This window comes from Nannobrachium achirus (genome assembly GCF_963921795.1).
Source record: "Nannobrachium achirus genome assembly, chromosome: 24".
In the NCBI taxonomy this organism is placed as follows: Eukaryota; Metazoa; Chordata; class Actinopteri; order Myctophiformes; family Myctophidae; genus Nannobrachium; species Nannobrachium achirus.
Genome location: NC_137831.1, coordinates 28,885,716 through 28,898,302, shown reverse-complemented (window position 1 = coordinate 28,898,302; position 12,587 = coordinate 28,885,716). Strand labels below are relative to the sequence as shown.

The following is a 12,587-nucleotide window of genomic DNA, read 5'->3' as shown; positions in this document are numbered from 1 at the left end:
CGTTGTCGGGTGGAAACCTTGTATGTCCAAAACTGTTTGTTTTGTATTTCTCATTTTAAAAATGATTTAAACTAGTGAAAACAGCCGATCTACAAGCACACAACGCCTCGCACCGCGAGGCGTTGTGTGCTTGTAGATCTGCTGTTTTCACTACTTTTGTGCGACGGCCTTGTATGATGAAGCAGGGCTTTACTTTGCAAAGAAATTTTCAAATTTGAGCCCGACAGTGACGATTTACTTTGTTGGCCGCCCAGCCCCCAAAATGGAACGAAGGCCAACATTTTATTTTAAATTTTTTCTTAATGGCCGGGAATGAATCGGCCGTTCAGGAGTTGTCCCGCTTTTCCCAATGGCCAGCACGTCCCTGTCCACCTCCGTCATGCTGACACCAACTGAAGCCAATCCTCTTAAAAGCATTCTGGTGTAAAGTAACAACGTTTGTTAACTGAAGTGACTATAAGTGCATTGACTCAAGAACTGTTGTTAAAGACTACTCCACATCGAGGCAAATGTTTCTACTTATATTGGTCCCAAATGACTATGGGGTCTATTAGGCTGAAAAGCCCCTGTAGTCCAGTTACCCCAGCAGACACATTCGGTCGCAAAATGAAAATCCTAACCGTGGCCTATACCGTCACGGCCCAGTGTAGCGGTGAAAAAAAGAGCGGCTCATGCCTTCTTTTCTTGGCATTTGTGGAAGTAGATCCAGAGATAAAGCTGTTTCTTTGCATCAGCCATGAACCGGAGCCTATGGAGAATAGATGCTCCATGATGCTGGCGGCCGAGTTGCATGATGGGATATGTAGTGTTTTGAACACCAGCGGCTACCGTATGTTCTGTTTACTTGGTAACCAGGGTAACCAGGTAAGATGTCTCCCGGCGTCTTAACGGTGAGTCGGCTCCCATTAACCTTTGACCGCAAGACTCCTGTGGACGTGTAAAGGGCCTCCCAGACGAAGATGATATCTGATAAGATCCGAGATCGTAGATAGGTGATCATTTCAAATGAAAGCGATCCTCTTTCTTAAATTCGGGTTCCGATATATCCCCCTGTGCAAATGAATGAATTATCTGATAGCTTTTCAGAACAGCCAGATATCTTGAGTGACCGCCCCATGCGATCTTCGTGGGAGTGGGACAAAGGTTTTGTTTTCTTTTTTTTTTCTTTTCTTTTTTTGCGCAGTTGAGATAAGAGGGCAACATGCGCTGCTCCCAAAACAAGGCTCACGGAAGCCTTCCGTCTCGACAACACTATTTTTTCAAGGCATAATATCTTTGGCTATTATCTTGGCTGTGAAAGCAGTGATCCTTTCTGCCTATCACAATGTGGAGGTTTTGTCTGCCTCTCAAGCATGAGGAGGTATCCAGACCGCGGACCTGACAGAGTCTGTGCCAGGGTCTATTAGAGTAATGTTAACTCCATAGACACATACAAAACAGAAAAAGCACAAAACTATGGCACCACCTCTTTAATTGTCTTTTTTGTTATTTTTCTTAACGTTGTCTTTTTTCTTTTTTTTCTATTTTTCACCCAGTGCCAATTGTCTAATGTAATCCTGGGCGCTACACTCCCTCTGCCGAACTGGTGAGACAACGGACTGACCTCATGCATCCTTCTTTGCATGAGGAGTCCAAGTTGCTTCTTTTCAACTGACGGGGGGAGTTTCCCCAGTTGGCCGTAGCGTGTGGAAGGAACACGTTAAAACTCGTCCAACCTTTCCCCTCCGTTAGGCTCCCAAGCTGACCAGGGGGAGGTAGTATATGGACCAGGATTACTCCATGTTTTTTTGTGAGGGTACCCTAGGAGACATAGGGAGAGCATGCAAACTCCACACAGAAAGGCCCTTTTTGTTAACTTTCATTTTTATAAAGGAAAGTCAATGGGGCTTGGGTCGAACTGAAATTATGGCCAAATGTGGACCTATTACAGTTCCACGCAAATGAATGGAATCCTATGGAGAACATGTTGCTTCTGGTACCAGAACAGCGCAACTAGCGGCCAATCATAGGAACTTTTAGTTCCGTGTTTGCTTCATTTTCAATCCGGACAACTGGCCCCCTGGTTGTGAATTTTTGAATTTGAATATTTTGGTGCACAACCAGGTATGAATCAGGCATAAAGACAGCATGCACTGACTACCTCCATCTGTTTTACTCAAATAATTCAGAAGCATTCAAAAGAACAGAACAGTGTGTGTGCGTGCGTGCGTGCGTGCGTGCGTGCGTGCGTGCGTGCGTGCGTGCGTGCGTGCGTTTTTTTACATCTGCTCTGGCTTTTGTGTTTCACCCCAAACATCTGATATTCATTTATTCAGACACACTATACAAACCCATTATAACTTCAAACTCCATTTTAACCATGATAGATTCACTGAAAATACCTGCCCTTGGTTCTGGTCAGGGACGTGCTGGCCATTGGGAAAAGCGGGACAACTCCCGAACGGCCGCTTCATTCCTGGCCGGTCCAGGCCGGCCATTAGGAAAAAATGAAACTGTTTGCACAAAAGTAAAAATTAAACTGTTTGCACAAAAGTAGTGAAAACAGCAGATCTACAAGCACACAACGCCTCGCGGTGCGTGTGCTTGTAGATCGGCTGTTTTCACTAGTTTAAATCATTTTTAAAATGATAAATACAAAACAAACGGTTTTGGACATACAAGGTTTCCAGCCGACAACGACGAAATATAACTCATGTAATTGGCCCACTGGCTTGTCACTTGTCACAAATCTTTGAGTAGCAGCAGCGCTATAGAGAGAGATCTCTCTCTATAGCGCGCAATGAGGGCCTCTCCAACTCTTTTTCCTGGTCTGAAACAGGGGCCCAGCACGTCCCTGGTTCTGGTGACTGGTATTGGCCTTCTCCATGCGTGAGGGGCCGTGTTTTTTCCATTACATTTTTCTACAAAGAACCAAACATTGTACTTTTTTTTTTACTCCTCAACCCTTATTTGACAGCTTCAGCTATTAGAACTTTACTTCAAAACATGCATTAACCCGCGCCTGAATGCAAATCTGAGTCACTTAAGATTTGAACCACTTTAACCATTATTTTATGCTTTAACTATTAAAAAAATAGCAGATCTGCTTTTTTTTGTGCAAGTCTTTGAATATCTTTGAATATCTTTGACCCATGTCTTCTACATCCTTCTTCTAAATCAGTGATTCTTAAACTTTTTCATGTCAAGGACCCCCAAAATTACATGTATTTGACCACCAACCCCCATCTCAAAATATATTGTTCCAGGGACCACCCAGAAGCAAATATTTGAGTTACAAATGTTCGTTTTTAAAAAGATATACTGTTCAAAAATAGCAGATCTACAAGCTCGCTGCTAATATTCAATAGTACAGCTACATTTGTTAACAACTTACAGCAAGTTCTATTTTATACTTCAGCTATTCGAAAATGGAAGATCTAAATTGACAGATACGAAATACGAGTACTGTGCCAAGAAACAAGTATACAGTAGCTAAATGTGCACTAAATGTGATTACATACTGTAGTATGACACTTATGGAGCCCCTGAGTCACTTCAGGGCCACCGTAGACTCTGACCTAGACGGATACATATAGGAAACACTTCTACATTAGGGCTGGGACGATATGGGTAGCTCACAATATGATATCTGCGGTGATATGTGGCCCACGATAACGATGATATCACGATACACGATACATGCAATACTCGATATATTCTAAGACATTTCATCAACAATATAACTATATCAGTAACTGAAAAAATATATATACCCATAAAGAGCAAACATCGGGAATTATGTATTTAATAATCCAACATCTTTTTAGATTTTTGTCCATAATAAATTAGCCTAGAACAATGTACAAAAAGGTGCATGCATAGAGCCTCCTCCTACCAGTAAAACACAGACTGCAACCTGTAAAATAATCCCTCTCCAAAATATCTTGTGCAGTACCTCATGCGGACAGACCGTATGAGGTACTGCACTCTGCGGCGACCCCGGGAATCCATGCATGGTGTGATAAAATATCAATATTTGCCAGCAGCTATCGACATTCTGTATTCATCACGAGAGTGAGTATCACTATCGCAATATCGATAGTTTGGCGCACCCCTATTCTACATACTATATTGTCAGCGTTGCCAGATTTAGCGAACATTTTTCTTTAGAAACACTTAACAACAGTTTGACAACGAGGCAGTCAATCTGGGGGACCTTGACATGAAAGAACTACAATAGAAAGCCCAAATAAGTAACTACACTTTGGAGACAATCCCGAGAAACGCAACCCGCAACAACCTAAATATTTCCGAGTGACTTTGCAGAAGAAAATGCGCCCAAAGTCGCTTATAATAAGCAGACATGGAAAAAAACAGAGTACTATGTCTCCCTGCCACCGCCACTTCATCCAGCACTTGCATGTCCAAAATAAATGATTACCCACACAATGTTATGACACTCTGTAGCCATTTCCTGGGGCACATAGACACAATAATACATTTAACAAATTAAAACAGTAGCTTTAGCTCTCTGCTCTGGGGAACCAGTATATTGCTGGCTTTTTATTTGACTTTTTGACTTTTTTATTTATTTATTATAGCCATATAATCAGGAGGTGGTCGAGACCCAGGGCTAATACAATTAAGCATTCAGCAGAGTATAAACGTAACAGCTGTGCGGACAGGAGCGGAAACCGCCTGTTCTAAGACGCTTATGACAATTCTGGTTTCTTGATGAGTATAGGAGGTGAATAGTCTCTCCAGGTGGCAGGGGCGGCTCCAGGGAGGGATGGGGGGTTTAGCCCCCCTAAGTACTCAAATGTTTTATTAAGTAAAAGTATCTACCCAAGTAATTAGTAACTTAAAGGGATATTCCACTTTCAAAAAACTTTTGGTCATTTTATCGTCTAATCAGGCTTTTATGAACACCCTGGACAGTTTTTAATGTGCTTGATTCAATATTTAGATATTTGATGTAAATGTTACCATGCCCTCCAGGCCCAGGGCCTCTCCCCACACACACCCATTGTAACTTCAAACTTCATTTTAACCATGATATTATATATTTTTTCTGGTGACTCATATTACCCTCCTAATTTCCATTTTCCCAAATAATTATTAAAAATAAATGAAAAAAAAAAGTTATGGAAAAAACACAGGCTGCTCACATATTAGGAGGGTATAGAGTCACTAGAAATAAATAATGGGTGTTTTTGATGAATTTATCATGGTTAAATTGGAGTTTGAAGTTACAATGGATAACATGGATGTGTACAGTATATGGAGAGAAGCCCATAAGCTGTTTCCCTGTTGAAAGTGGAATATCCCTTTAAGTTTCCAAATAATTGCAGTGGCGTAAAAGTACAATATTCAGATCAGAGAAGTAGAAGTATTGGAAATTGGAAATACGAAAGTAAAGTACAAATACCTGAAAATTGTACTTCTGAAGTTACTTTACACCACTGGCTCTCAGCAGTGTAAAGCGGCGCTGCCCCTCTAAGCAGGGGCGTCACAAGGGGTAGGAAAGTGGGACTGAGTTACTGGGGCCCAAGGTGTAGGGGCCCTAATAACTTTATCTATTGAAAAATAGCAGATATACAAGCTCACAGCGCGGCACCGAGTGCCGCGCTGCGAGCTTGTAGATCTGCTATTTTTGAAAAGTTGTGTGAAAATGTGTGAAAATCTTTGAATATATGTATTTTTTAAGCGAACATTTCTAACTCAAATTCTGCTTCTGGGGGGGTCCCTGGAACTAAATATTTTGAGATCGGGGTCCGTGGCCAAATACATATCATCTTGGGGGTCCTTGACATAGGTTTCTTGCACACATTTTCACGATTTTTCAAAAATAGCAGATATACAAGCTCGCAGCGCGGCACTCGGTGCCGCGCTGTGAGCTTGTAGATCTGCTATTTTTCAATAGTTAACATTCTTGGGGGGCCCGCAGTGAATCCTTGTACCCAGGGCCCAGAATTTGGTGTGACGCCCCTGCCTCTAAGTGTTGTGTGGTACTATCTGGAGCAGAACTAATGGCTCCACTCGCATCTTCGGCTAACTGTAGCTGATGTAAAAATGTCCTGGAAAACACAAGCAACGTCCGACTAGAATCAGCGTGCGGAGGCGTCCGTGACCCGAGTCGCGACTCGTGGCGTCTCTGAACTAGGACATATTTGCACCGTAATGGTTGGAGTCAACGTTCTGCGAAAATAGCAGATATAGGGATAATCGGGGCAACAATGTTTTGTGTAGAGGGGGGGAAAGGGGGCTTAGTATTAGTGGATTAGTGGAGACCTTTTTTAATACCAAACTGGCCAAATTGGTCAGATATTATAAGTAAGAATTGCGAAAATAGCCGAACCACAAGCTCACGAGTCACGGCGCCTCGCCGTGGAGTCACACTAAAGGTATTATGCCTACTGTACAATTCAAAGTGCTTGTCAGTTTGGGGGGGTCCCTTGTATTAGTCAACCAAGTATATAGGGTTTAAGTGGTTGAGGACAGCTATCTTAGCCGGTCCAATTATAGGTCTGTCTGTCTAACCACCACGTTCGTCCCAAAGACGATCATTTGAAAACTAAAACAGTATATTCCATGGATAGCCATGGGATATATTGTACTAGAGCCTAGACCTTTTCCTTTTGATGTCGAAACATACTTTGTCCCCCAGTGGCCCAAATTAATGTGCATAAAACTTTTGTGAGCGAGTAAACTTTTCTCTAGTGGTTGCCATCAAGCCAAATTTTCCACTTGATATCACGCAACATATCTCAAAATGGAACGGGGCAAATTTCCCTGACACTTAACCAGATATATCTCCTGAAAATACAACCTGGAGTTGAGGGCACTTTAAGGGGGAGTGGGCAGTCCATTCCAATTCCATTAGTATTTCTGACAGTTTAATGCTTAATTCATAGTCTCTACAATTGTTGTGTGCTAAAAAAAATGGGAGCTCTGCTCGAAAGATGCCGCAACGCTTGGAGCTCGTAGACAGGGGTATCGCACCAAATTCTGGGCCCTGGGTACAAGGATTCACTTCAATTATGTTGTGCTTTAACAATTGGCAAATAGCAGATATACAAGCTCACAGCGCAGCTTGTAGATCTGCTATTTTTGAAAAATCGTGAAATATTTCTTTCGTGAAAAGTCTTTGAATATTTCAAAAAGGTTTTTTGAAAAAACTATGTTTCTATGTCAGTGGTGCTCAAACTTTTTCACGTGAAGGACCCCCAAAATGATATGTATTTGTCCACGGAACCCCATCTCAAAATATGTTGTTGCAGGGACCCACCAGAAGCAAAGTTTGAGTAATGTTCGCTTAAAAAATACATATATTCAAAGATTTGCACACATTTTCATGACTTCTCAAAAATAGCACATCTACAAGCTCGCAGCGTGGCACTCAGTGCCGCGCTGTGAGCTTGTATATCTGCTGTTTTTCAATAGCTAATGTATAAAATACTTTTGGGCCCTAGTAACTCAGTCCCACTCCCCCCCTTGTGACACCCCTGCTCGTAGATTTGCTATTTCTGGCGTGCAACTCCCTGGTCCAACGGAGCATAACTCAGGGTTAAGTGGCGAACGGGAGGAGAGCCTCGGTCCACAGTGATACATGTGGTTTTACACCACATCGTCAAGGGTCGATCATCAACTGAGTTTAATTAGTAATTATTGTCTCCACCAGCCGAAGGTATGTTTTCCCCTCCGTCCGTGCGTCCGTCCGTGCGTCCGTCCGTGCGTCCTCGCAGTTTGTGAGCAGCTAATCTCAGTCGCCGTTGGCCCGATCGCTGCCAAACTGAGCACACACACTCCCTGGATGCCAATCTAGAACCTCTGCCCCACATTTTTCAAATCAGCCTCATGGTGGCGCTATAACAGGCCGATTTGTGTGGCCTGGTTGTTACCAGCTAATCTCCGGCGCCGTTGGCCCGATCGCTGCCAAACTGAGCACACACACTCCCTGGATGCTAATTCAGAACCTCTGCCCCACATTTTTTAAATCAGCCTCATGGTGGCGCTATAACAGGCCGATTTGTGTGGCCTGGTGGAGACCTGTGCTCGGAAGAGCACTGCTTCTAGTTCATTAAATATGCAGTGCCATGATTTATTTCCCCCCTAAAACATGATTATTAGGTATTATGATTATACAAGGAAGAGGATTCTTTTTTTCTCAAAAAAGTGTACAGAAAGAGTTAAAATTAGGTGTTTTATGTGGCCACACCCACCAGTTCATTAAGTATGCCTGGTTGTCAGGTGGCTGGTGACCCAGCTGAAGTTAGCCACACCCACAGTGTTGGGTGAATGGCAAAAGGGGAGGGGATGATTATAACTGTGTCAACAGAAATCAACAAACTATACTAACACATACGATCATACCAGTAAGACATCCCAGGGCAACAAGCTTATTGGCCATCTGGCCAGTGATGTAGATGGGACCAACCATATATGGATATGAAGTCCTGTTGATATGGGCTTAATATTGATGACATCAGGGATCTCCATATGGGCACAGTGGTTCCCATAACATCACAACATACAATACAATCCCTTTTATGCTCATACATGGAGATCCATGTCTGAACCAGCCACACCACTGTGATGTCACCTGTTTTCTGTTTATGCCTAAATATGGAGATCCCTGCTCTGAGTACCTGACATCACTGTGATGTCACCTGTGATGTCACCTGTGATGTCACAGTGATGTGTCAGGGAACCACAGTGCCAGACATAACACATATACATACAAGCTGTGCCGGTTCTGACGGTCGCAATAAAAAAGGAAGCAAACACACAAAATACAAAATAAAATAGCTTATTCTACATGCTCACAAGACCTCAAAACACATTAAGATCCGTGGCTGCCTGACAATGACATGACAATGACAATGACTCTGTCGGGTAATGTTATCAGCAGACGAGGACGTACGTGGCCCTCTTAAATCACTCAAGCAAGGTATAAAGATGGCTCGGACTAGGAACAAAGAACTCATTAAGCACCAGCAAGTGTAGGCCATTTAAAATTCAATCAAGTATTCCTCTCCCTGCGATTAACATCTAACAATTTGACGCTATCTGACTCGTCTTGATGCGCTTAAAGCCCCTTATCTGCTGTCCTAAGCACTTGAAAACGCTGTTTCATCCCAGATCTGCCATCAGCAACGTTCAACGTGGGTACAAAACATCAAATAATAAAAGGATCAGAGGCAGTTTCAGGTCTAATGAGTGATACAAGGGATAAAAAAAGAATAATGATCTTATTTTTTTTTTATGACCTTCCCACTAGTCACATCATCAATCTCCCTCCATTAATAGGCTATATGCACAGCAGGCATATTGGAGAGAAGTTGGGTCACTTCTCACTTCCTTCAAAGGTGTTACCAACAATGATGCTAATGAAGGCTCTGTTCCATTTCAGGTAGCACATGTGGTACTCAAACCTAACCCAACTCTGAGTGTACACAAATGGAACCAAATGTAACTCTGAGTGTACAAATGGAACCAAATGTACCCTTACGGGTCCATTTGGTTCCATTCGTACACTCTCATCATTTGGAACCCCCCTAAAAAAAAACACGAGGGTCCCTGTACACTCTCATCATTTGGAACCCCCCTAAAAAAAACATGATGGTCCCTGTACACTCTCATCATTTGGAACCCCCTTCAAAAAACACGAGGGTCCCTGTACCACACTTTGAGACCCATTGGTGTAGCAGAGTGTTGCCAGTGAGCCAACATGCACAATATCAGCACCCCTGACTCTGTTTGACCAGAATGGAACAGAGCCTTTATTAGTATTATTACTCCCTCTCTTTATTGTCTTCTTTAAAGTCCGACTTGTTAACACCTTTCCTAATAAAAAACAACAACAAAATCCATAACCACTTAAAGCATGATTACTTGTACAAGTAAAAAGTGAAAGTAACAAGTAAAAGTCCAAAATTCCAAATTTACTTGAGTAAAAGTACAGAGGTATTGGTATTACAATGTACTTTAAGTACCAGAAGTAGAAAATACTCAGTACCGCAGAAAGTTTTCAAATGCAGAAAATGGAAAAAGATCCTTTGAAAATAGCAGATCTTCAAGCTCACAATGCACATGCTTTCATTTTAAAATAGCCAATCTACAAGCTCACAATGCTCACAATTGTGTTTCGCCAATTATTTGAGTGACAATATTCTCACAGACTATAGGTTCAGGGGTAACTTAGCCTTTGTCATCTTCTTCCGACGACACTTAAGATGCTATTTTTTATCGTTTAACTATTTATATCCTCCCACTCTTGACCTCTCGCTCTCTCCCTCTCTGGATTTGTTCTGAAAACGTTGATAAGAACCAAAGTGATGAATTATTGACCGCGCACTTTGCCACGGGACACGTGTGGCTGCATGCATCTTCACAGCGTGGTAACAGTCCTTCCGAATCGGAGGGCGATGTATGGGAACGGTACTACAGGGTTCCCCAAAGTGGGTGCTGTGATGCAAGGCCAGGGGTGTCGCAGAATAATTTGATAATATGTGGAATTCATCATCATCACTTCCAGATACATGCTGGGCCCCTGATTCAGCCCGGGAAAAAGAGTTGCGCGCTATAGCGCTGCTGCTACTTTGCCATTTCAGATCATGACAAGTGACAAGCCAGTGGGCCAATTACATGAGTTTATTTTCGTTGTTGTCGGGTGGAAACCTTGTATGTCCATTTGTTTTGTATTTATCATTTTAAAAATGATTTAAACAAGTGAAAACAGCCGATCTACAATCTACCGATCTACAATCTACAAGCACATCTACAAGCACACAACGCCTCGCACCGCGAGGCGTTGTGTGCTTGTAGATCGGCTGTTTTCACTACTTTTGTGCAACGGCCTTGTATGATGAAGCAGGGCTTTGCTTTGCAAAAAAATTTACAAATTTGAAACTTGGAGATACGAGGTATTAGATACAGCCGATCTACATGCTCACGGAGCATGTAGATCTGCTATTTTCACAATAGAACCGTGTTATCCAAAATGTAATGCCTCTTTTCCATGCGGACTCCCATCTTTGCCATACCCTAGCTTTTGCTGAACTGACGCCACTGATACAAGTCCAGGGGTGTCGCAGAATAATCAACATCACTTCAGTACTTGATGAGTTCTTTTTCCATCTACGGCCAACTCTCTTCACCAAAAATAGCAGATCTACGAGTAGATTGTCTATTTTTGGTGAACCTTCCTCCCAGAATAGGGATGCTGGTAGCCTAGTTCCAGACCCTGAATCGCTAGCCACACCCCTTTAATTTTTTAGCATCGCTCTCATTGAAAGAGGCCTGCCTAGGTTGAAAATCCGATCGGCGAATCAGCGTCGTGAATCAGCGTCTTGTGATCAGCGTGGGTGGGGGTTTCCCAGAACTCATGTGTTTCCAAGTACACCAGCGCCGCCGCCGTACCGTACCGCGCATCGCGTCGCGGTAAAATGCGGTAAATTGCGGTAAAATGCAAAATCGTATCGATCTCGCTATGAAACACCAGTAGCAGGCATGTTATGTTGTGTTTGATTACTAGTTCGTAGTGCTCCTATTCTGACTGTTTCTTTGGTTAGCAAGTAGCACTAGCAAGCAACAGGCTAGCCACTAGCCAGCCAGTCATGTGTTGGTCGGTGAACCAATCGCTGAAGACTGCATGCCTCTTTTTGGCAACGCCCATCCCTGCAATCGCCCTGGGGGGAAGCGAGTTCAGACTGAATAATGAAGTGAAACGAAATGTCAATTCAGGCTGAGTGTCAGGCTAGGATGCTGGGGTTCAAGTGGTTAAATGTATATCCACAAGTTTCCCAGTGAGGTTACTGGGGAAAAGAGGGTGTGTTAATGAGTGCTTCACTTCCGCAACACAGCTGATTAGAAAATGTGGGCATTACATTTAGTTTGATTCGGTTCTAAAGTCAAAATAAATATTACGAAACATTGTGAAAATAGCCAAAATATACGCTCACAACGCCTCACAATGTTTGCTTCTTTCTTATCTAATATTTGACAACTTGGCCAATTTGCGGGAGAAAAAATTAAGTCTTAAATGTCATGAAATTATAACTTTTGAAATGTGCACACACTCTGCATACACTTATGCAGTATGTTGGTTTGTTTACTGTTGAGTGAGAAAACAATGTTGCACATTAAGCCCAAAATAGTTACTTTGGGGACCTCCCTGGGGGTCCCCGGACCCCAGTTTGGGAATCTGCTACCATATACAGTATCTTGGTTGTGGATGGCACCTTTAACCAGGACATAATTTGTTGCACAGTAATCCAAAGCAAAAACCGAAGATGCATTGCACTCAAGGAGCTGTGAATGCAACATACTGTAAAATACTGTTTTTTGTTTAGTTTTTCCTTTTTTTTTTTACCTGGAACCAATTATTTTATGCTTTAACTTTTGAATAATAGCAGTTATACAAGCTCGCTGTCACGCTGTGAGCTTGTAGAGTTGCTATTTTTGAAAAATCTTGAACATTTGTGCAAGTCTTTGAATAATTTGACCCGATTCTATAAATGTCTTCTAAATCCTTGTAAGGTTTTTGAAAAACGCAGGTTTCTATGTCAGTGGTTCTCAAACTTTTTCATGTCAAGGACCCCTAGAAT

General features: G+C 42.5%; 2 protein-coding genes across 2 annotated transcripts in view; both read right to left on the bottom strand.

The window, feature by feature from the left end:
• LOC308279971 (MSL complex subunit 3-like) overlaps positions 1 to 12,587 on the bottom strand; it is a 241,102-nt gene that overhangs the window by 96,434 nt on the left and 132,081 nt on the right. The gene's annotated exons all lie outside the window — the stretch shown is intronic.
• The window catches only part of LOC308280201 (FERM and PDZ domain-containing protein 4-like), a gene marked incomplete at both ends in the record, with an annotated part of 153,584 nt that overhangs the window by 117,202 nt on the left and 23,795 nt on the right, over positions 1 to 12,587 (bottom strand). The gene's annotated exons all lie outside the window — the stretch shown is intronic.